General features: G+C 38.1%; 1 long non-coding RNA gene across 2 annotated transcripts in view; it reads left to right on the top strand.

The window, feature by feature from the left end:
• LOC102999223 (uncharacterized) overlaps positions 1-22,032 on the top strand; it is a 48,966-nt gene that overhangs the window by 9,344 nt on the left and 17,590 nt on the right. The window contains exons 3-5 of one of the 2 annotated variants that reach the window (XR_003622408.2): positions 6,617-6,754; positions 20,615-20,745; positions 21,208-21,291. This is a non-coding gene — a long non-coding RNA (uncharacterized LOC102999223). Of the gene's footprint in view, positions 1-6,616; positions 6,755-20,614; positions 20,746-21,207; positions 21,292-22,032 lie in introns of those variants that run through there. The other variant, XR_450147.2, reaches the window with a different exon arrangement.

Genomic DNA, 22,032 nt, shown 5'->3' with positions numbered 1-22,032 from the left:
GGAACGGAATTTCTACTTCCTCAGGAAAACAGGAACTGAATTCAAACGAGGCTTTTTGCATAAAGTTGGGGCCAGCTTTGCACACAGAAAACTGAAGGCTACAGTTACCACTGGAAACAAGCTGCTCTCTTGGAAAATGGACAAAGACACACCTACCACCAGGTCCTGCTCATTGGCTCCTAGGACTGGGACTGTAATTTCCACAACATGCAAGCCCTGGAGAAAAACTGCTTCTCAGCTGAGGTCACCTGCATCATCGTTTTCTCCTTTCTACCAAATTATTACCATCCACATATAAGTATCACTTAAGATTATATATATATGTTTTTCCATCTTTATTAAGATACAATTGACATGTAACATTGTGTATGTTTAGGGTGTACAATGTTATGATTTGATCCACTTATATATTGCAAAATGATTAAAACCATAGCTAACACCTCCCACACATCACATAGCTATCATTGCTTTTTGTGGTGTGAAATTTAAGATCTACTCTCTTAGCTACTTTCAAGTATATAGTAGCTATAATTACCACGTTGTAAAATAGATCACCAGAACTTGTATATCTTATAACTGGAAGTTTGTATCCTTTGACAAACATCTCCCCATTTCCCCTTGCCCCTTCCCTGCCCCCCACCCCCACCCCCACCTCAGGCAATCACCAATTTGTTCTGTTTCTTTGAGTTTGATGTTTTTAGAGTCCACATACAAGTGCTATTATACAGTGTTTGTCTTTCTCCATCTGACTTATTTCACTTAGCACAATGCCTTCAAGGTCCTTCCATGTTGTCACAAATGGCAGAATTTCCTTCTTTTTATGGCTGAATAATATTTCATTGTATGTGTGTGTGATACCACATTTTCTTTACTTATTCCTGTATCAATGGACACTTAGGTCGTTTCTATGCCTTGGCTATTATAAATAATACTGCAATGAACATGGCTGTGCAGAAGTCTCTTCGAGATAGTGGTTTTGTTTCCTTTGGATATATACCAAGAAGTGGAATTGCTGGATCATATGGTAGTTCTATTTTTAATCTTTTGAGGAACCTCCATACTTTTTTCCATAGTCGCTGCACCAATTTTACATTCACACCAACAGCGCACAAGAGTTCCCTTTTCTCCACATCATCTCCAAGACTCCTCATCTCCTGTCATTTTGGTGACAACTATTTTAACAGGTGTGAGATGATATCTCTTTGTGGTTTTGATTTTCATTCTCCTGATGATTAGTGATGCTGAGCACTTTTTCACGTACCTGTTGGCCACTTGTATGTCTTCTTTGGAAAAATGTCTATTCAGATCCTCTGTCCATTTTGTTTCATTGGATTGTTTAGGAGTTTTTGTTATCAAGTTGTATGAGTTCTTTATATATTTTGGATATCAACCCCTTATCAGATAGATGATTTGAAAGTATTTTCTCTCATTTCATAAATTATGATTTCATTTTGTTGATTGTTTCTTTTGCTGTGTGAAAGTTTTTTAGATTCATACATTCCCACCTATTTATTTTTGCTTTTGTTGCTTGTGTTTTGGGGATCATATCCAAAAAATCATTGCCAAGACCAACATCAAGGAACTTTTTCTTTACATTTTCTTCCAGGAGTTTTATGGTTTTGAAACTTATGTTTAAGTCTTTAATCCATTTCAAGTTAATTTTTATAAGTGGTGTAAGATAGGGGTCCAATTTCATTTTTCTGCATGTGATTATCCCGTTTTCCCAACACCATTTATTGAAGAGCTTATCATTTCTCTGTTGAATATTCTTAGCTCTCTTGTAAATAACAGTTAACCATATATGTGAGGCTTTGTTTCTGGACTCTTGATTCTGTTCCATTGGTTTAGGTGTCTATTTTTTTCCCAGAACCAACTGTTTTGATTACTGTAGCTTAGTAGAATATTTTGAAATTAGGACGTGTGCTGCCTCCAGTTTTCTTCTTCTTTCTCAGGATTGCTTTGGTTACCATGAGGCTTACATAAAACATCTTATGAATGTAACAGTCTATTTTATGGTGATAACCATTTAACTTTGATCAGTTACAAAAAAATCTACCTTTTCACTCTCCCCACTTTTATGTTTTTAATGTCACCATTTACATCTTTTTATATTGTGTATCCACTAACAAATTATTGTAGCTATAGCTATTTTTAATACTTTTGTCCTTTAATCTTTATGCTAGAGTTAAGTAGTTAACACATCACCGTTTTACAGTATAAGGGTATTCTGAATCTGACATTATGCTGACCTTTACTAGTGTGTTGTGCATATATGTTTTCATGTTACTTTTAGTATCTTTTCATTTCAGCTTGAAGAATTTTCTTCTAGCATTTTTTGGTAAGGCAGGTTTAATGGTGAAGAATCCCCTCAGCTTTTGTTTATTAGGAAAGTCTTTATCTCACCTTCACTTTTAAAGGACAACTTTGCTGGGTAAAGTATTCTTGGTAGGCATTGTGTCTTTTTTTTTTTTCAGTACTTTGAATTTATCATCCCATTCTCTCCTGGCTTGCAAGGTCTCTATTGAGAAATCCACTGATAACCTTATGAGGATTCCTTTGTATGAGAAAAAAATTTTTTTCTCTTGCTGCTTTTAAAATTCTCTCTGTTTTTGATTCGAGACAGTTTTATAATTATGTGTCTTGGAGAAGATGATTTTGGATTGAAATTTTGGAGTGACCTATTAGCTTCATGAATTTGGATGTCCAAATCTCTCCCCAGACTTAGGACATTCTCAGCCATTTTTTCTCTAAATAAGCTTTCTACCCCCTTCTCCCTCTCTTCTCCTTCTAGGACACCAATGATGATTCACCAGAAGTAAACAGATTCTTACAGGATAGAAATTCAACTTCAAATCCTCTCAGTCCGTAAATTGGATTGAAATGATCCAGCATTGCTAGTGCCCCCTAGATGCTTAGAAGAGGCAAAATGATATCTTCTCTGTAGGAAGATAAGATTAGCCTAGCTTCAAATTATTTATACAAAGAATTTTGCTATGCAATCTGCAGCACACAATCAAAAATAAGCAGACAAAAAAGAAGACAATATGACACGAACAAAAAACAGCAGGAAAAAAATCAGACAATATAAATAGATCAAAAGGGACTCCAATTATTAGGTTTCCAGACACAGACTTTAAAATAAATATGCTAAAGGCGTTTAAAGAAATAAAAGACATGAAAAATTCAACAGAAAACTAAGAAAAATATGTATGCACATAAATTTAAAAATGTATATTCAAGAGCTAGAAAGTAAAATAATTGAAATGGATGGGTATAACAGCTGTTTAAATATATCTGGAAAAAAGAAGCAGTAGACTAGCACATAAGTCAGAAGAAAATATTCAGAATAAAGCACAGAAAGATAAAAAGATGGAAAATACATAATTGGATAAGAGGTATATTGGATGCAGTGAGAAAGTTTAACATATGATTACTCAGAGAAGAAAAGGAGAGGAAGAATGAACTGAAGCAATACTTGATGAAATAATGGCTGATGAAAAACTGCAAATGAAATGAACTCCAAGCAGAAAAAAATAAAAAGAAAGCCACACTAAGTACATTATAATAAAGCTGATGAAAACCAAAGACAATGAGAATAGGTCACTGAGGAATTTTTGAGAATGAAAGGAAAAGGAAGGGAAAGAAAAAAAACAAAAGATTGTCTTCAAAAAGGTTGGACAACCAGCTGATATTTCTATAAAAATAACAAAAGCCAGAAGACAAAAGGATACTATGTTTACCTTCTAAAATAACATGACTGCTGACCAAGAATTTTACACCTGCTATAAAGACTTATTATGAGGCTATAGCAATTAAAACAGTGTGGTATCTATCCAAGGATACACAAATGACCAATGTAATAGAACAGAGTCATGAAACAGATCTATGTATATATGGACACTGGATTTGTGACAAAGGTGACACTGCAGAGCAGTAAAGTATCTTTTCAATAGATGGTACAGGGTCAATTAATTAGGCATATAGAAAAAGATAAAACTTAGCCCCAGCCTCACACTCTATGTATATATAAATTCCAGGAGAACTGTATATCTAAATGTGAATTGTTAAACAAAGTTTTTTGAAAATACCATAGGACAGTCTTTGTGCTCTTAAGGTAGAAAAGCTACTTGAACAGCACACAATAAACACTGACTGTGTAAAAGGGTAAAAACCTGATAAACTGAATGGCATTAAAATTAAGAATTCCTGTTTATCAAAGGACACAAACGATTAAGAGAGTGAAAAGGTAAGCACCAAGTGGGAAAAGATACTTTTAACACACACAATTAGAATGACCATAGTTGTTGACTGTAAAATGGTCACATTTGTTACCCCCTCCTTGTGTCCCAGCCATTACATTTGCATTCTAGCCAGCCAGAAAGAAGGGGGACAAATTTGCACACACAACTTCTCCATATATTCCATTTTCCAAAACTTATCACAAGGCCACATTGATCTTCAAGGGACACTGGGAATGTAGTCTTTATTCTGAGTATCTACGTGCCCAGCTAATATTCAGGGTTCTATTAATGAGGAGAAGAAGGAGAACGGATACTCTGCTATGTTCTTGATTAGAAAGATTCCTTCCAGTGAATTTAACAGTGATAAAGTCTGAGTAATTGACATGAATTTCCTAAGGCTCTGAAAAGTTTAAGTTCTTTCTCACATTCCTATTTTTCTCTATGTTCCTTTACCAGATGCAAGGGCATTATAAACAATCTTGGGAAAACATATTTTTCACAACTGATAATTGTATCATTGATGTAGATTATAAACCAGTTGTTGCAAACGTACTGAGTCTGACAGATACTGATTTCTAGTTTGGGACATGCTCTTAAAAGAAGAAAATTGATGCTTAGATTATAATCTGCTTTAGCAGTCAGATTAGATTTCTTGAACTGATGTGTTTCATCTTTGGGTGTTTATCTCAAGAGCATGGAACTAGACCTGCATATTGGATGTCCTGAGAGCCTTCTGGTACTTTAATAAAACCAAATATATGAGAGATATTGTTAGGAGTTCTCAGGAGTACTGTCTCTGGGTAGTCAAAGCAAAACCCTTAACCCCAAACATAAAATTCATGGAAATTTTTCTCAGAAACAAATACAAAGCTTCCTTTCATGAGATTATAAAACCAAAGTTCAAGACAAGTTCAAACATCTAATAAAATATATTTTAAAAACACATCATTTTGCTCACTTATGCCATGCTAAATATCAACTTGCAATATTTAAAATGACAAGGAAGGAGAAATTAAGGCAATCTAAATACTTGGAAAGCAAATAGAAAATGCATCAATGTTAAGAATGACATCCTTTTGATCTTTAAATATATATAATTTGTGAATATATGTTATGTAACAGTCAATCAGGTTGTATACTCATTGGTAGGCCAGGGTGTCTCAGTGTCTGGGTTCGCTTCCTGGCTCTGCCACTTAACACATGTTTGGGGCAAATTACTTACCTCTCTGGTTTTTAGTTTTCGCAACTAAAAGTAGGAAATAAAGGAATAGGTAACAAGAATATTAATTTCAAGTGATTATTTGGAGAATTCAATGACTCAGAACTAGTCTTATAAAGTGCTTGAAACAGTAATGATTAATGTTAGATATTATTATTACACAAATTCAAAGACTGATACCCAGGCCATATCTAAGGCCAATTAAATCAGAATCTTTAAGGGTGAGGCCCAGGCACAAAATCTCCCCAAGTAACTCCAATGTGTAGCCAAGGATTGTGGGGCTATGACCATGTATTATAATTTAAGCCTTCAGTTGGAAGGTTATATACTAATATGTTAGCAATCTTATTTCTAACTGCTAGAATTCCTAGGATTTTTATGTGTATGTATAGGGGGGTGCCTTTCTGTGGTTTCAATTTTTTTGTATTACATATATTACCACTTTTTTAAAAATATTATTTTTAAAATATACTTATATGTAATATATAAGTAAATGCACGTATATATCTGTATATAAGTATATATGTGTAATATATAAGCACATGCACTTATATATCTGTATACAAGTATATATGTGTATAAACACACTTATAGTTTATGTGCTAGATACCAACACAACATCCTTCCTCTCAAGAATTGTGCAACATTGAAATCAGATACACAGAGAGAAAATTGTAAAATAAGGCCCATGTCATAAACGCCAGAAGTGGGATTCAGGTAAAGCACTACAGGAGTTCAGAGAGAAACAGCACTTCAAGCCAGGGGGAGTCAGTATCAGCTTTGTGCAGCTTCTGGGTGAGAGGAAGCAGTCATTCTAGTCACAGAGACAACGTGAGCAGATAAGTGCACAGAGGTAAGAAAGAGAAGTTGAGGATAAGGGAAAAGCAGATAATTCAGTTTGACCGACACAAGAGGTGAAAAAAAGGGCTGTGATTAAAAAAAAAAAAAAAAAAGGTCTGGAAAGAAAAGATGAAGAGAGTTCACTTGAACTTTAAATTAGAAGTTGAGGCTCTTCCTGTAGGCGATGGGAACAACATTTTTCTTTTTTTAATTTTTATTTTATATTGGAGGATAGCTGATTTACAATGTTGTGTTGGTTTCAGGTATACAGCAAAATAATTCAGTTATACATATACATATATCCATTCTTTTCCAGATTCTTTTTAGGATGGGAACAGTTTGAAGGATTCTGAGGCCAGAAATGGCATGACCAACTCTGTTCTTTGTAAAGATAATTCTGGAAACTTTGTGCAGGATGAACAAAAAGAAGACATGAACATCTGCAAGAACAGAGGTATGACAGAGAGTGGAGTGTCCTCATGCCACCTTTTAATTGTCTCCTTGCCTATTGAATACCCAGCCCTTGGTCTCTCCCCTTGCCATTATTTTTTTTTTAATTTGACACCTGTTCACCATCTTCTAATCTTGCCATCATCCTAGCAAATTCCACCATGCAAGTGGATTACCCATCCTGTAGCCCATGCTCCAATTCCTTGATTCCAATAACCTTCACCTGCATTTCATAGTAGCCACTCACTCTTACAATCCACCCTTTTCACCAGGAACCATTCCACCTCTGCAATCTGAAACCTCAATTGCCCACTCTTAGATATTTATTTCTTGTTCCTTATTCACCCTGATCTTGCTTTTTAAAGTAAATTAAGCCATCCCTTCCGGTCCTCCCTAGCTCTTTACTTCAGAGCAGCTGTGCAAGTTTTCACAACTCTCCTTCAGCCTGGTCTCATGGCTATATTTTCTCAATAGAAGGACCCTGACTTCTGAATGAAATAGAGACCACCATAGGGGGAGCCCCTCAACTTACTGTCCCTCAGCTACCAATTCACCTGCCTTTTATCTTCTCCTCTTTCCTACTTCAAGATGTTTTTCCTCCTAAACAAATGGATACTCTTATTCCCGTTTTACGTTCTAGGAAAACTGAGCTGAAGTCACATGCTCAAGGTCACCACAACCAATCTGTTGAGAAGCTTTTATAGGGAACTAGGTCTCTCTGGTAACAATCCTCAGCCAGGGATATGGGAAACAAGGAGCAATGAAATAAAGAACCCTACTCTGCTAGTTCTGCTAAGATTATGGCAACAACATAAATACAGCACACAAGTTCTCATTACGTGATAGCTTGTATTATAGGAGTGCCTCGGTGGCTTGGAGGTTGGTGATGTTACTGACAAAGTTAAGGAGGTCAAGAAGAAGAGATGATTTGACATATGGATAATGAAGGTTTTTTTTTTTAACATCTTTATTGGAGTATAATTGCTTTACAATGGTGTGTTAGTTTCTGCTTTATAACAAAGTGAATCAGTTATACATATACATATGTTCCCATATCTCTTCCCTCTTGCACCTCCCTCCCTCCCACCCTCCCTATCCCACCCCTCTACGTGGTCACAAAGCACTGAGCTGATCTCCCTGTGCTATGCGGCTGCTTCCCACTAGCTATCTATTTTACATTTGGTAGTGTATATACGTCCATGCCACTCTCTCACTTTGTCACAGCTTACCCTTCCCCCTCCCCATATCCTCAAGTACATTCTCTAGTAGGTCTGTGTCTTTATTCCCGTCTTGCCACTAGGTTCTTCATGACCTTTATTTTCCCTTAGATTACATATATATGTGTTATCATACTGTATTTGTTTTTCTCTTTCTGACTTACTTCACTCTGTATGACAGACTCTAACTCCATCCACCTCACTACAAATATCTCCATTTCGTTTCTTTTTATGTCTGGGTAATATTCCATTGTATATATGTGCCACATCTTCTTTATCCATTCATCTGTCGATGGACACTTAGGTTGCTTCCATGTCCTGGCTATTGTAAATAGAGCTGGTCAGAATGGCCATCATCAAAAAATCTAGAAACAATAAATGCTGGAGAGGGTGTGGAGAAAAGGGAACACTCTTGCACTGTTGGTGGGAATGTAAATTGATACAGCCACTATGGAGAACAGTATGGAGGTTCATTAAAAAACTAAAAACAGAACTACCATACGACCCAGCAATACCACTACTGGGCATATACCCTGAGAAAACCATAATTCAAAAAGAGTCATGTACCAAAATGTTCATTGAAGTTTGTTTTTAACACGTTGAGTTTGAGGCTGATAAGACCTCTAGCTGGGAATGTTCAACAGACAATTAAGTACAGAGCCTCTAGTGCTTAGCAAAACAATGAAGTGTGGAGATAAGATTTGGAGCCATTCATGGGGTGGAAACCATGACACAATCAAGTGAAAACATGGACTAAAAGAAGGAAAGAAGGCAGAGGATAGGGAAGCAGTAGAAAAAGAGATGCCAGTGAAGGAGACAGAGGACAAGTCACCAGAAAGATTGGAGCAGCATCATGGAAGCCGAGGAAAGAGTTTAGCTCATCAGTAAACTGGAGGCAGCCCACTGAATTTCTCTGTAACTTTTTTCCCATACACAAAAGGTAAATAATAACTTCGGACACTGTAATGTAGATCATGCTTTGCCTTGTTGCACGCATGATGCCATATGCCAATATTTTATACTTTATCCAAGAGTACTTTGCAAACTATAAAGTTCTACTCAGATTTACTATTATCACTTATGGTAGTCCCACAAAGTTGTCTTAAGATAATTCTATGATGATTCAGCCTCTTGCATGTATAATTCTCTAAATGGGACTAATTTATTATGCTAATGTCTTAAGAGGAAGGAAAAAACTGTCATTGATGAATCAATACCAATTTAAAATGTGTAATCATTTGACTTGAGCTGAGCTAATGGCCACATTTGCATTAGCATTGGAGGGTCCACTTGACACGTAGTTAAAAAATAATAATAATAACCAACTTTAGAAAATGAAATTACCCTACTTACTGTAGTTTTGTGTCCCTGTTGCCCTATATTCAACAATTGGCTGAAGTCACCCCTCCACAAAGTTTTCATAGCCCCAAGCTATCCCCTCTGCCTCTAAAATAATAACATTTGTATCACGCATTTGACAAGACATCCCACTGTAGAACCTGCAGACTCAGTAGATTCAGATCATTTGCCAGTTTGGACAAGCCAAAGATGTGATAAAGTATTTTCAACAACTGAAGGAAGCAGGAAACCAAATCCGCATTGTGTTCATGGAAGATCTAAGGCTAAGCCACACACACACACACACTGAACTAAAGCTCCATCAAAAGTTTCTTTTGCATCTCCTCTAATATTGGTGAGCACACATGGTAGGCATGTAAAACTCTTACTAGTATGGAAAAACATAATAAAATCGTGTTAGTATTTTGAATTGCTCCTTTTCTTCCTATAATTTTCAATCACTTTCCCCCAAGTTAATGAGATTTCATTTTGTGTTTACAAAAAAAAAAAAAAAAAATTCCAAACAAAAGTACAATTCTTCGGTAGTCACCAAGGCTTAAATTGGACAGCAGAATCTCGCATTCTCCAACTCCTGAACCATTTTGGAGTTAAGCTTTAAGGAGGAGATAGGAAAGGCACTTGAAACTTGGGAGGGGAAAATGACCTGGCGTCTGAGTAGAAGACGTGGAAAATAATAAGAACTTGCATTTTATAGCACTTCACTGTTTTCAAAACACTTTCACATGTATTATCTTATGTGATAACCCCCGCCTTAAATCTAAAAGGCAGGCAGGGCAGGTATCATTACCCCTACTTTATTGATAAGGAACTCAGGTGCAGAATGGTTTCATGAATTACCCAAGGTCATGCAGTCGTCTTAAATATAAATGCGGAGACCTGAAGTAGAGCTTTGGACCCAAATTCTGCTTTTCCCTGCATTACAGAAGAAGTCAAGGAGAATGAAGTATTATTTTTTTTTAAAAGGCACATACATTCATGAGGGGAGGTGGAGGGCTTACAAAAAGCCCTTTCAACCAAAATGCCTGAAATTTCATTTTCAGTTATGTATCCAGGGCGTACGGCTATTTTTCAAAATGCTTAGCAAATTGATCTTTTCCTTTAAAATGCAACTGCCCTTGTATTAGTCATAGAGGTTTAATCATTTGTGAAGAATAAAATGGCCCTATCTTTACCAAATGCCGTTGTAATCACTTGGGTAAATAGTCTGGAGCCATTTGTATTATTCCTTACAGGATAATGGGTTCAAAGTTGTAAAATCTGGAAATATTTTACCACAAGAATGCTGCTATAGGCATTTCCCATTTTGAACCTCAGCTGTCCCTGCCCACAGTTACATCTTGCAGGTCAAGAACTTCATTTTATAATGATACATGTAGTGAACAAACCAATTCTGAAGCTACACACACATGGCCTCATAGAGCTGGAATGGACCCCAGAGAGGTCACCTCCATCTCCCACTCCCTTCTCTTCTGATGGAGATACAATCCCTCTCCCATCAGCCCAGCTCCAATCAAGAATGTACTCTCTTCCTGGCTATGGTTACCCTACACTCTCTGCCCTTTCCAGTGGAGAGCCTGGCATCAGTGAAATTCACCAGGCTGACCCTGTGTTGGTTGCTGGTGGGGAGAAGGTAAGAGCGTCCTTTTCTTAAAGCACTTGGGGATCATAAATGTCAAGGTGACCACTATGAGAGATCAACAAAGTGGAAGACATCAATGTGTCTTTACAAACACTTACCGTGCATTGATAACTGCTGCTTGATCTAATTCTCTCAATATTCACTGATCTTGGTGTCTTATGGATAAAAAAAATGAGATTCACAAGGAGGAAAGGGAATTAATATGTGTTAAAACTTATGACACAATGAGCCCCTTATATTTTCTCCAGCATTTTAATAGAGGTTAAGTGATGTGTCTAGAAACACACAATTGATCAATAACCAATCCACCATTTGAGGTATGTCCAACGCCAAAGCCCATGTGTTTTCCATTACGTGGAAGCTTTCCAAGCTTCAGTCATTCAAAACCACCTTCATGACTTTTGCTAAAATCTTAAGCCATGTACTCTATTACTTTCTTAGAGGCAGTATTGTTTAGTGGTTAGAACACAGTCCTGAAATCAACCTACCTAAGTTCCAATCCTGGTGTTGCCTCCTACTAGCTTTGTGACTTTGGGCAGCTGACTTGACATACGCCTCTTTCCTCGTGTTTAAAGTGGGGGTGAATTCCTGTTATCTAGGAATAAAGAAAAAGTATTGAATAGTTGAATTTCCTTTTTCTAATTAAAATATGTATTTAATCAATGTTTAATACAAAATTGGTGCATACATGTATCCTTATGTTGAGGGAAAAAAATTTTGTAGCTGTTAATTTAATGAAAAAATTCTCTTGTGAATCCTTGGAAAAACAATAAGCAATATCTTTTAAAATAGTGTAACCAAAACAAAACACAAATATCAAGTAAAAATTTCCCCTTATAAAAATAATAATAAATAAATAAATAAAATGGGGGTGAATAATAGCACCTACTTCACAGAATTGTTTTGAGGATTAAATGAATTAACATATGTTAAAACACTATACTAAGTGGTCAAAGTTAACTTGCATTATTTCAGAATTTTCTTTAAATCAGGCTTTTGCTAGTTAAGGAAATGTATTAAAAAGGTGAGCTTTTATAACACAGCTGTGAGCCTATAAGTTTTATGTGATAGTTATATTTCAACAAACATTCAAATCAATACACAATATTTTTTAAAAAGGTGTTTGTTCATGTATCACCTAAAATCATTTCCCATATCCTGCTTTGGGAATACAGTTCCACATCAGGCTGTCTGTTATCCATAAAGAGAATATAGGAAGTTGAGCTTTTAAAGCTTAAAGGTAATCTTAGAGAAAGTTTTAAGCTTCCTAGATATAGGGGAAATAAGATAAAAAATAAAATAAAAAGATAGAAGTGGAATGTAATAGACCAGATGCCAAAACCCTCTAGCAAAGGAAAGAAAACACAATTTTTGCAAGACTTCTATTTCCATGGATCCAACTGTCTCCTGCGGGGAGGACATCCTGAAAGCACACAAGTGGCCTTCAGAACAGACCTTAGGCCAATCTTCTGATGCTTGAGTTACAAAGAGGTCCTGTGTGAGGGAGCTACAAGGGGGACAGGAGCCCAGAAGAATTCATTGCAAGAACATAAGGGAAAAGGATGTAAGATAAAAAGCCTTTAGGCAAAGAAAACAGGGTGGAGCTGAAGGGAAATAAAATTAGCCAAGAACAGAACTGAAACACTTGTCATGTGCCACAGATGTACAAGCAGAGGACACCAAAGCAAAGTAGCAAGAATTACTCAAGATGCTCAAGAATAAAACAAGAAACTCAAACATGAACCATGAGACCCTAGGATAGATGCACTGAAGGGACCCTGGAGATCATTCACCCAACGACCTCATGTCACAGAGGGAGAAAAGAAGGTCCAGGGGGAAAAGACTTATCCAAGATACTGAAGCATAGCCCAGTTCAAATCCAAGTTCATATCCAACATCCAAAATGTGACAGCAAAATAGAAACCCATTCTTTAATTAGAGGATAAAAGAGAATTCACTTAAGTGGGGAAGAAAAATATAAGACATGGCTCTTAAAGAGACAATCATTTAGTGTTCTTCATTTTAACTTTTTGAATCTCCAACATGAAATTTACAATAAGCCTTATTTACAATAAGCTCAATCTATAATTGAACCTGTTCTCAATTGAAAACAGGCTATATAAAGGATAAAAGATAGAATTAAGGGGGCGGAGTCAAGATGGCAGTGTGGGAAGACGCAGAGTTCGCGTCTCCCCACAACTAGGGTGCCTGCCGGACACTAGTGGGGGAACCTCGATGCCCAAGGAGACAGGAGGAACCCCCAAGTGAATCAGTAGGACGTGGGGGGACTGGGGCGGGAGGAAAAGTGGAGGCCAGACAGGAACGGCACCCCTGAGGGGTGGCTGAGAAGGGGGAGGGTTTCTCACCCCTGGAGGGACCCACAGGGGCTCAGATCAGGGGGGAGAACACCCAGCGTTTCCCCTGCCCAATCGGCCTGGGAAGTCTGCCCCGCTCTCTGGCCGGGTCCTCTGCCCTCAGAGGCCCCCTCCAGGCCACGTTGGTCCTGGGGGCGTAGGAGGGAGGCCAGGGGGGAGAACAGGAGAGGCAGGTGGGAGGGGCCCTCCAAGACCTGGAGGAGAAGGAGAGGAGGGCATTTGCCCTGCCCACTTGAGCTCAGGAAGCCTGCTGAGCTCCCAGGTGGGATCCCCTGCCCTCTGAGACCAGAGGCACAGGCACTCTTGGCCCCTTCTGTTCTGTTGAGCCTAAGCCCCACCTCCCACACCCCCAGGGCCTTTTCCAGCCCTGTGAGTCCTGAGCATAGGCCCCCCCACCGCCCAAACCCCACCCCTGCTTAAGGCCCTCCCTCCATAACCAAGGCCTTTTCCACCTTTTTTTTTTTTTTTCTCCGCCTCTTTTTTACTACTGTGGTTCTGTTTTACCTTCCGGTTGTTGTTTCATCTGTATTTTTATTTTTATATTCTTTCTAACATACCTGTTAGTTTCCTAGTCTAATTTTATTTTATTTTTATTATTTTTAATTAATAGACTTTTACTTTTTTTTTTAAAGTATTTGTTTTTATTTATTTATTTATGGCTGTGTTGGGTCTTCGTTTCTGTGTGAGGGCTTTCTCTAGTTGTGGCAAGCGGGGGCCACTCTTCATCAGGGTGCACGGGCCTCTCACTGTCGCGGCCTCTCTTCTTGCGGAGCACAGGCTCCAGACGCGCAGGCTCAGTAATTGTGGCTCATGGGCCCAGCTGCTCCGTGGCACGTGGGATCTTCCCAGACCAGGGCTCGAGCCCGTGTCCCCTGCATTGGCAGGCAGACTCTCAACCACTGCACCACCAAGGAAGCCCCTAATTTTATTTTTTACTTTGTTATTGTTCTCCTTTTTTCTTGTTTTTTTTTTTGCCACCCCACACAGCTTGCGGGATCTTGTTTCATGAGCTGGGGGTCTGGCTGAAGCTCCTTCAGTGGGAGCTCTGAGTCAGAACCACTGGACTAACAGAGACCCTCAGACCCCAGGGAATATTCATTGGAGTGAGGTCTCCCAGAGGTCTTCACCTCAGCACCAAGACCCAGCTCTACCCAATAGCCTACAGACTCCAGTGTGGGAAGCCTCAGGCCAAACAACCAGTAAGATAGGAACACAATGCCACTCATCAAAATAATAATAATAATAATAATAATAATAATAATAATAATAATAAGATGGCAAAAAAATTTGTCACAGATGAAGGAGCAAGGTAAAAACCTACAAGACCAAATAAATGGAAGAGGAAATAGGTAAGCTACCTGAAAAAGAATTCAGAGTAATGATAGTATAGATGATCCAGATCTCAGAAATAGAATGGAAGCATGGATTGAGAAAAGACAAGAAATGTTTAACAAGGATCTAGAAGAATAAAGAACAAACAAACAGAAATAAACAACACAATAATTGAAATGAAAAATACAATAGAAGGAATCAATAACAGATTAACTGAGGCAGAAGAACGAATAAGTGAGCTGGAAAACAAAATGGTGGAAATAACTGCCAAGGAGCAGAATAAAGAAGAAAGAATGAAAAGAATTGAAAACATCTCAGAAACCTATGGGACAACACTAAATGCACCAACATTCTACTTATAGGGGTCCCAGAAGAAGAATAGAAAAAGAAATGGTCTGAGAAAATATTTAAAGAGATTATAGTGGAAAACTTCCCTAACATGGGAAAGGAAATAGTCAATCAAGTCCAGGAAGCACAGAGAGTTCCATACAGGATAAATCCAAGGAGAAACACACCAAGACACATATTAATCAAGCTATCAAAAATTAAATAAAAAGGAAAAATATTAAAAGTAGCAGGGAAAAACAAAAAATTGCACACAAAGAAATCCCCATAAGGTTATCAGCTGATTTTTCAGCAGAAAAGGCCAGAAGGGAGTGGCAGGATATACTTAAAGTGATGAAACAGAAAAACCTGCAACCAAGATTACTCTACCCAGCAAGGATTTCATTCATATTCAACAGAGAAATTAAAACCTTTACAGACAACCAAAAGCTAAGAGAATTCAGCACCACCAAACTGGCTTTACAACAAATGCTAAAGAAATTTCTCTAGGTGGGAAACAGAAGAGAAGAAAAAGACCCACAAAAACGAACCCAAAACAACTAAGAAAATGGTAATGGGAACATACATATCGATAATAACCTTGAATGTAAATGGATTAAATGCCCCAACCAAAAGACACAGACTGAATGGATACAAAAAGAAGACCCATATATATGCTGTTTACAAGAGACCCACTTCAGACCTAGGGACACATACAGACTGAAAGTGAAGGGATGGAAAAAGATACTCCATGCAAATGGAAATCCAAAGAAAGCTGGAGTAGCAATACTCATACCAGATAAAATAGACTTTAAAATACAGACTGTTACAAGAGATAGGGAAGGGCACTACATAATGATCAAGGGCTCAATCCAAGAAAAAGATATAACAATTATAAATGTTTATGCACCCAACATAGGAGCACCTCAATACATAAGGCAAATGCTAACAACCATGAAAGGGGAAATCTACAGTAACACAATCATAGTAGGGGACTTTAACACCCCACTTACACCAATGGACAGATAATCCAAAATGAAAATAAATAAGGAAACACAAGCTTTAAATGACACAATAGACCAGATAGATTTAATTGATGTTTATAGAACATTCCACCCAAAAGTGGCAGAATACACTTTCTTCTCAAGTACACATGGAACGTTCTCCAGGATGGATCACATCTTGGGTCACAAATCAAGCCACGGAAAATTTAACAAAACTGAAATTATATCAAGCATCATTTCTGACCACAACGCTATGAGGTGGGAAATCAATTACAAGGGGAAAAAATACTGTAAAAAACACAAATACATGGAGGCTAAACAGTGTGCTACTAACTAACCAAGAAATCACTGAAGAAATCAAAGAGGAAAACAAAAAATACCTAGAAACAAATGAGAATGAAAACACGATGACCCAAAACCTATGGGATGCAGCAAAAGCAGTTCTAAGAGGGAAGTTTATAGCAATGCAATCTCACCTCAAGAAACAAGAAAAATCTCAAATAAACAATCTAACCTTACACCTAAAGCAGCTAGAGAAAGAAGAACAGAACCAAAAAAACCCCAAAGTTAGCAGAAGGAAAGAAATCATAAAGATCAGATCAGAAATAAATGAAATATAAATGAAGAAAACAAAAACAAAGATCAATAAAACTAAAAGCTGGTTCTTTGAAAAGATAAACAAAATTGATAAACCTTTAGCCAGACCCATCAAGAAAAAAAGGGAGAGGACGCAAATCAATAAAATTAGAAATGAAAAGGAGAAATAACAACTGACACTGCAGAAATACAAAGGATTATAAGAGACTACTACAAACAAGTATATGCCAATAAAATGGACAACCACAAAGAAATGGACAGATTCTTGGAAAGGTACAATTTTCCAAGACTGAACCAGGAAGAAGTAGAAAATATAAACAGACCTGTCACAAGTAATGAAATTGAAACTGTAATTTAAAATCTTCCAACAAACAAAAGTCCAGGACCAGATGGCTACACATGTGAATTCTATCAAACATTTAGAGAAGAGCTAACACCCATCCTTCTCAAACTCTTCCAAAAAATTGCAGAGGGAGGAACACTCCCAAATTCATTCTACAAAGCCACCATCACCCTGAGTACAACACCAGAAAAACATATCACAAAAAAAGAAAATTATACACCAATATCACTGATGAACATATATGCAAAAATCCTCAACAAAATACTAGCAAGCAGAATCCAACAGCATATTAAAAGGATCATACACCATGGTCAAGTGGGATTTATCCCAGGGATGGAAGGATTCTTCAATATATGCAAATCAATCAATGTGATACACCGTATTAAAAAATTAAGGTATAAAAACCACATGATCATCTCAATAGAGGCAGAAAAAGCTTTTGACAAAATTCAACACCCATTTATGACAAAAACTCTCCAGAAAATGGGCATAGAGAGAACCTACCTCAACATAATAAAGGCCTTATACAACAAAACCACAGCAAACATCATTCTCAATGGTGAAAAACTGAAAGCATTACGTCTAAGATCAGGGACAAGACAAGGATGTCCACTCTCGCCATCATAGTTTTGGAAGTCCTAGCCACGACAATCAGAGCAGAAAAAGAAATAAAAGGAATCCAAATCGGAAAAGAAGAAGTAAAACTGTCACTGTTTCAGATGACATGATACATGATACATGTGTGTGTGTATAACTGAATCAGTTTGCCGTACACCTGAAACTAACACACTGTTGTAAATCAATATACTTCCGTTTTTTAATATGAATAAAAAGCAAGTTGAAGAAAAAAATATATAGTTGGAAATGGTTATTTTATTAAGCATGCTTTCCTCTGAGGTTTGGAATTATCTCAAACACTTTATACATGTCTGCACAATTTTGTTTTATGACAGTTTAGTAATTTAAAAAATAGTTCTAAGAAAGGCAAAAAGACATCAAGAACCCCCAAATAACATGGAAGCAAACTAAATGTCCATCAACAGAGGAAAGAATAAAGAAGATGTGGTACATATATACAATGGAATATCACTCAGCCATAAAAAAGAATGAAATAATGCCATTTGCAGTAACACGGATGGACCTAGAAATTAGTGAAGGAAGTCACGCAGAGTGAAGGAAGTCACGCAGAGAAAGACAAATATCATATGATATTGCTTATATGTGGAATCCAAAAAAATGGTACAAATGAACTTATTTACAAAACAGAAATGAGTCACAGATGTGGAGAACAATCTTGTGGTTACCAGGGGGAGAGTGGGGGGGATAAATTGGGAGATTGGGATAGACATATACACACTACACTATATAAAATAGATAACTAATAAGGACCTGCTGTAGAGCACAGGGAACTCTACTCAATACTCTGTAATGGCCTATATGGAAAAAGAATCTAAAAAAGAGTGGATGTATGTATATGTATAACTGATTCACTTTGCTGTACAGCAGAAACTAACACAACATTGTAAATCAACTATATTCCAATAAAAATTTAAAAAAAAAGAACTCCCAAATAACAAAGGACACTATCTTAGCATAGAGCAATGGGGCTCAAAACATCTGTTTCAAATGTGATGGCCTGAAACATATGTGGGTGTGGAAGTCCAAGTTCAGGACACTGTAAGGAGGAGATAGGAGGCCAACATTGTTGGAAACCACAGATATCTCACCCAGGGCATTCTCTGCAGTGAAGTGATGAGCACTGAAGTGACTTATAAACTGTATATCAGAGGCTCATTTGAATGTTGGTGTCAAAAGAGAAAGAAAATACCTACTTGACAGACTGTGGGGTGAGAGGTGAACCACACTTCACCATTTACCTCCCTTCATTCATTCATGTATTGATGTTTGACAGATAGTTACCTGAGTATTTGGGTAACAGTCTGGCCACTGACAAGCTGTGTGACATCCCGTGCTAGGACACACAAGTTAGCCAGACTCTCTCTAGCCCTGATTATTTGACACCATCTTATTGGTTACAGCAGTGGTTATTGGTTATTACAGTTACACAGTAGTGATGGCGGCAGTGACATGAAGAGTATTTCCTAGGAGTGACCACAAAAGAAGAAATCACCTTAGGCATCTAGCAAGTCTTCTAATCATGATATTTAAAGGATTTTGTTTTACATTAGGTCCTTGTTGGTTATCTATTTTAAATATAGCAGTGTGTACATGTCAATCCCAAATTCCCAATCTATCCCTCCCCGCCACCCTTCCCCCCTGGTAACCATAAATTCATTCTCTAACTCTGTGAGTCTGTTTCTGTTTTGTAGACAAGTTCATTTGTATCATTTTTTTAGATTCCTCATAGAAGCGATATCATGTGATATTTGTCTTTTTCTGGTTTACTTCACTTAGTATGACAATGTCTAGGTCCATCCGTGTTGCTGCAAATGGCATTATTTCATTCTTTTTAATGGCTAAGTAATATTCCATTGCATATATGCACCACATCTTCTTTATTCTTTCCTCTGTTGATGGACACTTAGGTGGCTTCCATGTCTTGGCTATTGTAAACAGCACTGCAATGAACATTGGGGTACATGTATCCTTTGAAACCCATGTTTTCCTCCAGATATATGCCCAGTAGTGGGATTGCTGGGTCATATGGTAGTTCTATTTTTAGTTTTTTAAGGAACCTCCATATTGTTCTCCATAGTGGCTGCACCAATTTACATTCCCACCACCAGTGTAGGAGGGTTCCCTTTTCTTAAAGGATTTTTTTAATAGTCCCATGATTCAAGGAAATAAAATGAGGCAAAAGGAGAAAGTGCATTTGATTCATGTCCTAAACATGAGACAGTCATGGAGGCAGATATATACGTAGAAGGGCTCAATAAAAACAGCTAACATTTTAAAGTCACTGAGTCTTTGTCAGGAATATGCACGATCTCATTTTATTTTCACAGCACTCCTGGGAGTAGGTATCATACCTCACGTCGGAAAGTTTGGCAGATACTGACGCTCCAAGAGGTGAAGTAATTTGCCCAGGGTCACACAGCTTCTAAGTGATCTTCTAAACAGGATTTACATGCTCAGAGCCTGCTTCATTAAAATGCATCAACAAATATATTAAGTACTGAAAATATTCAAAAGAGCCAAGCAGGTCCCCTGACATCTGGAACTGACACAGCTTGGCCTTGGTGTTGCTAGGACTGGCCTGGCACTCACGGCTAAGTCAGAGTGTTCTGTTGAACACAATCTCTCAGGACATCAGCACCAGACAAGAAGCCACTCTGCCCTCTGATCTTAAGCTCAGATAAAAACAAGAGTACTCTGCCAGCCAGAGAAATGCTGGACATCCCCCTACCCAGGATAATATGAATGACTGCTGTTCTTTACAAATTAAAACTGAAGCCTCGCTTCATTCCCCTCACCTTGTAGTCAGAACTTATTAAGACATCCAGTCATAGAATTATCCCACTTGCCGGCAGCACCTAATCCAGGGTAAAGCCCCCCTTCCTTGAATCCTCCCCCAGATCAGCTAACACAGCCCGGAGGCTGTAACAAATCCTTGTGAACACACTCTTGCTAAGATACTTCATGGTTCCCCATGGTGGACAGTCCCCTCCCTGCATTGAGCATTAAAACCCATTTGTTTTATTATTTATCCACAGGTGTGTCCTGGTGGTCTGTGGCTGAAAGGCAGTGACAGCTGTGGAGCTGAAGCCCTCACTGCCTCTGACTGGAACCTGGACCCAGAAACCCTCCGTAAAGCTCTTGTTGGAGACACCAACTTGGTTGGGAGGTGAGGTCCTGCAGAACTGGGCCCTGGTAATCCACTGAAGCCCTTCAGCATTGGGTCAATTTCACTTTCCTAGGAATAAGGTGCCTTGGGATTTTTCGGTCATGTGATCAAGTCTATATTGTTCTTTGGTGAAATAGTAGAATACGGCCTCTGCCCTCAAGATGTTTAAAATCTAATTGGGTGCTGACACTCAAGGCTGGTCTATGCTATACATTTTGGCATTTCCACTGTGAGTAGTGAGTCAAAAACAAGACTAACTCTTGAAATCTTACTTATTAAAGTTGGTAGTTTAAAGAAGGCTTAGCATTCCTAAGAGCATTTATAGATCCGGGCTCTGTGCTGGGTACTCCACAGGGACCATCGCCTTTAATCCTCCCAAAAATCTCATGAGGCAGGAATTATGACTTTCTCCACTTTTACAGATGGTAAAAATGAGGCTCAGGAAACTTTTTTTGTTCACAGATAGTGGACTTCCTGAGGTCAAGCAGCTGGTGGAGATGGGAATTGACAGCAGGCAGACCCCAGAGCCAGAATGCTCAAACTCCAAGCTATATTTCATAGTATATGTTAATTCTTATAATAAAATCTCTCTGGAAACCCCTTTTCTTTTTTTTTAAATTAATTTTTATTGGAGTATAGTTGCTTTACAATGGTGTGTTAGTTTCTACTGCACAGCAAAATGAATCAGCTATCTATATACATATATCCCCTCTTTTTTAGATTTCCTTCCCATTTAGGTCACCACAGTGCATTAAGTAAAGTTCTCTGTGCTATACAGTATGTTCTCATTAGCTGTCTATTTTATACATAGTATCAATAGTGTATACGTGTCAATCCCAATCTCCCAATTCCTCTCACCCTCCTGGAAAGCCCTTTTCTATAACCTAGATTTGGTCAGGCCATGGGCCAGATCACGTCTCCCCACTTAGGAAGCTCTCTGATGTGCAAGTTTTGACAATAGAAAGCAAAAGCTATAAAGCAAAGCTTCAGGCATCACTCCTTCTAAAAGTGTCATATTCGTTTTTTCTAAATACTTTTGAACACCAGATTAGAGCCACACACTCACAGCCCAGCGCAGGCCCCAGGTTTCGGAGGCAGATAGAAGACCTGGTTATTATCATCGCCGCTGCGAGCCCATATCAACACCAGCCACTCGGAGAATTCATACCTCCTCCTTCCCCTCCCTCCCCTGAGAAAATGCAGGCAAAAAACCCACCCAGCCCTGTGGTTAAAAATTCCATGAAAGGTTGAGAGTCTGCCTGCTAATGCAGGGAACACGGGTTCGAG

Source organism: Balaenoptera acutorostrata, chromosome 1 (assembly GCF_949987535.1).
Source record: "Balaenoptera acutorostrata chromosome 1, mBalAcu1.1, whole genome shotgun sequence".
Classification (NCBI taxonomy): Eukaryota; Metazoa; Chordata; class Mammalia; order Artiodactyla; family Balaenopteridae; genus Balaenoptera; species Balaenoptera acutorostrata.
Note: the sequence above shows the minus strand (reverse complement) of the source record. Positions and strands in the feature narration are given on the sequence as shown.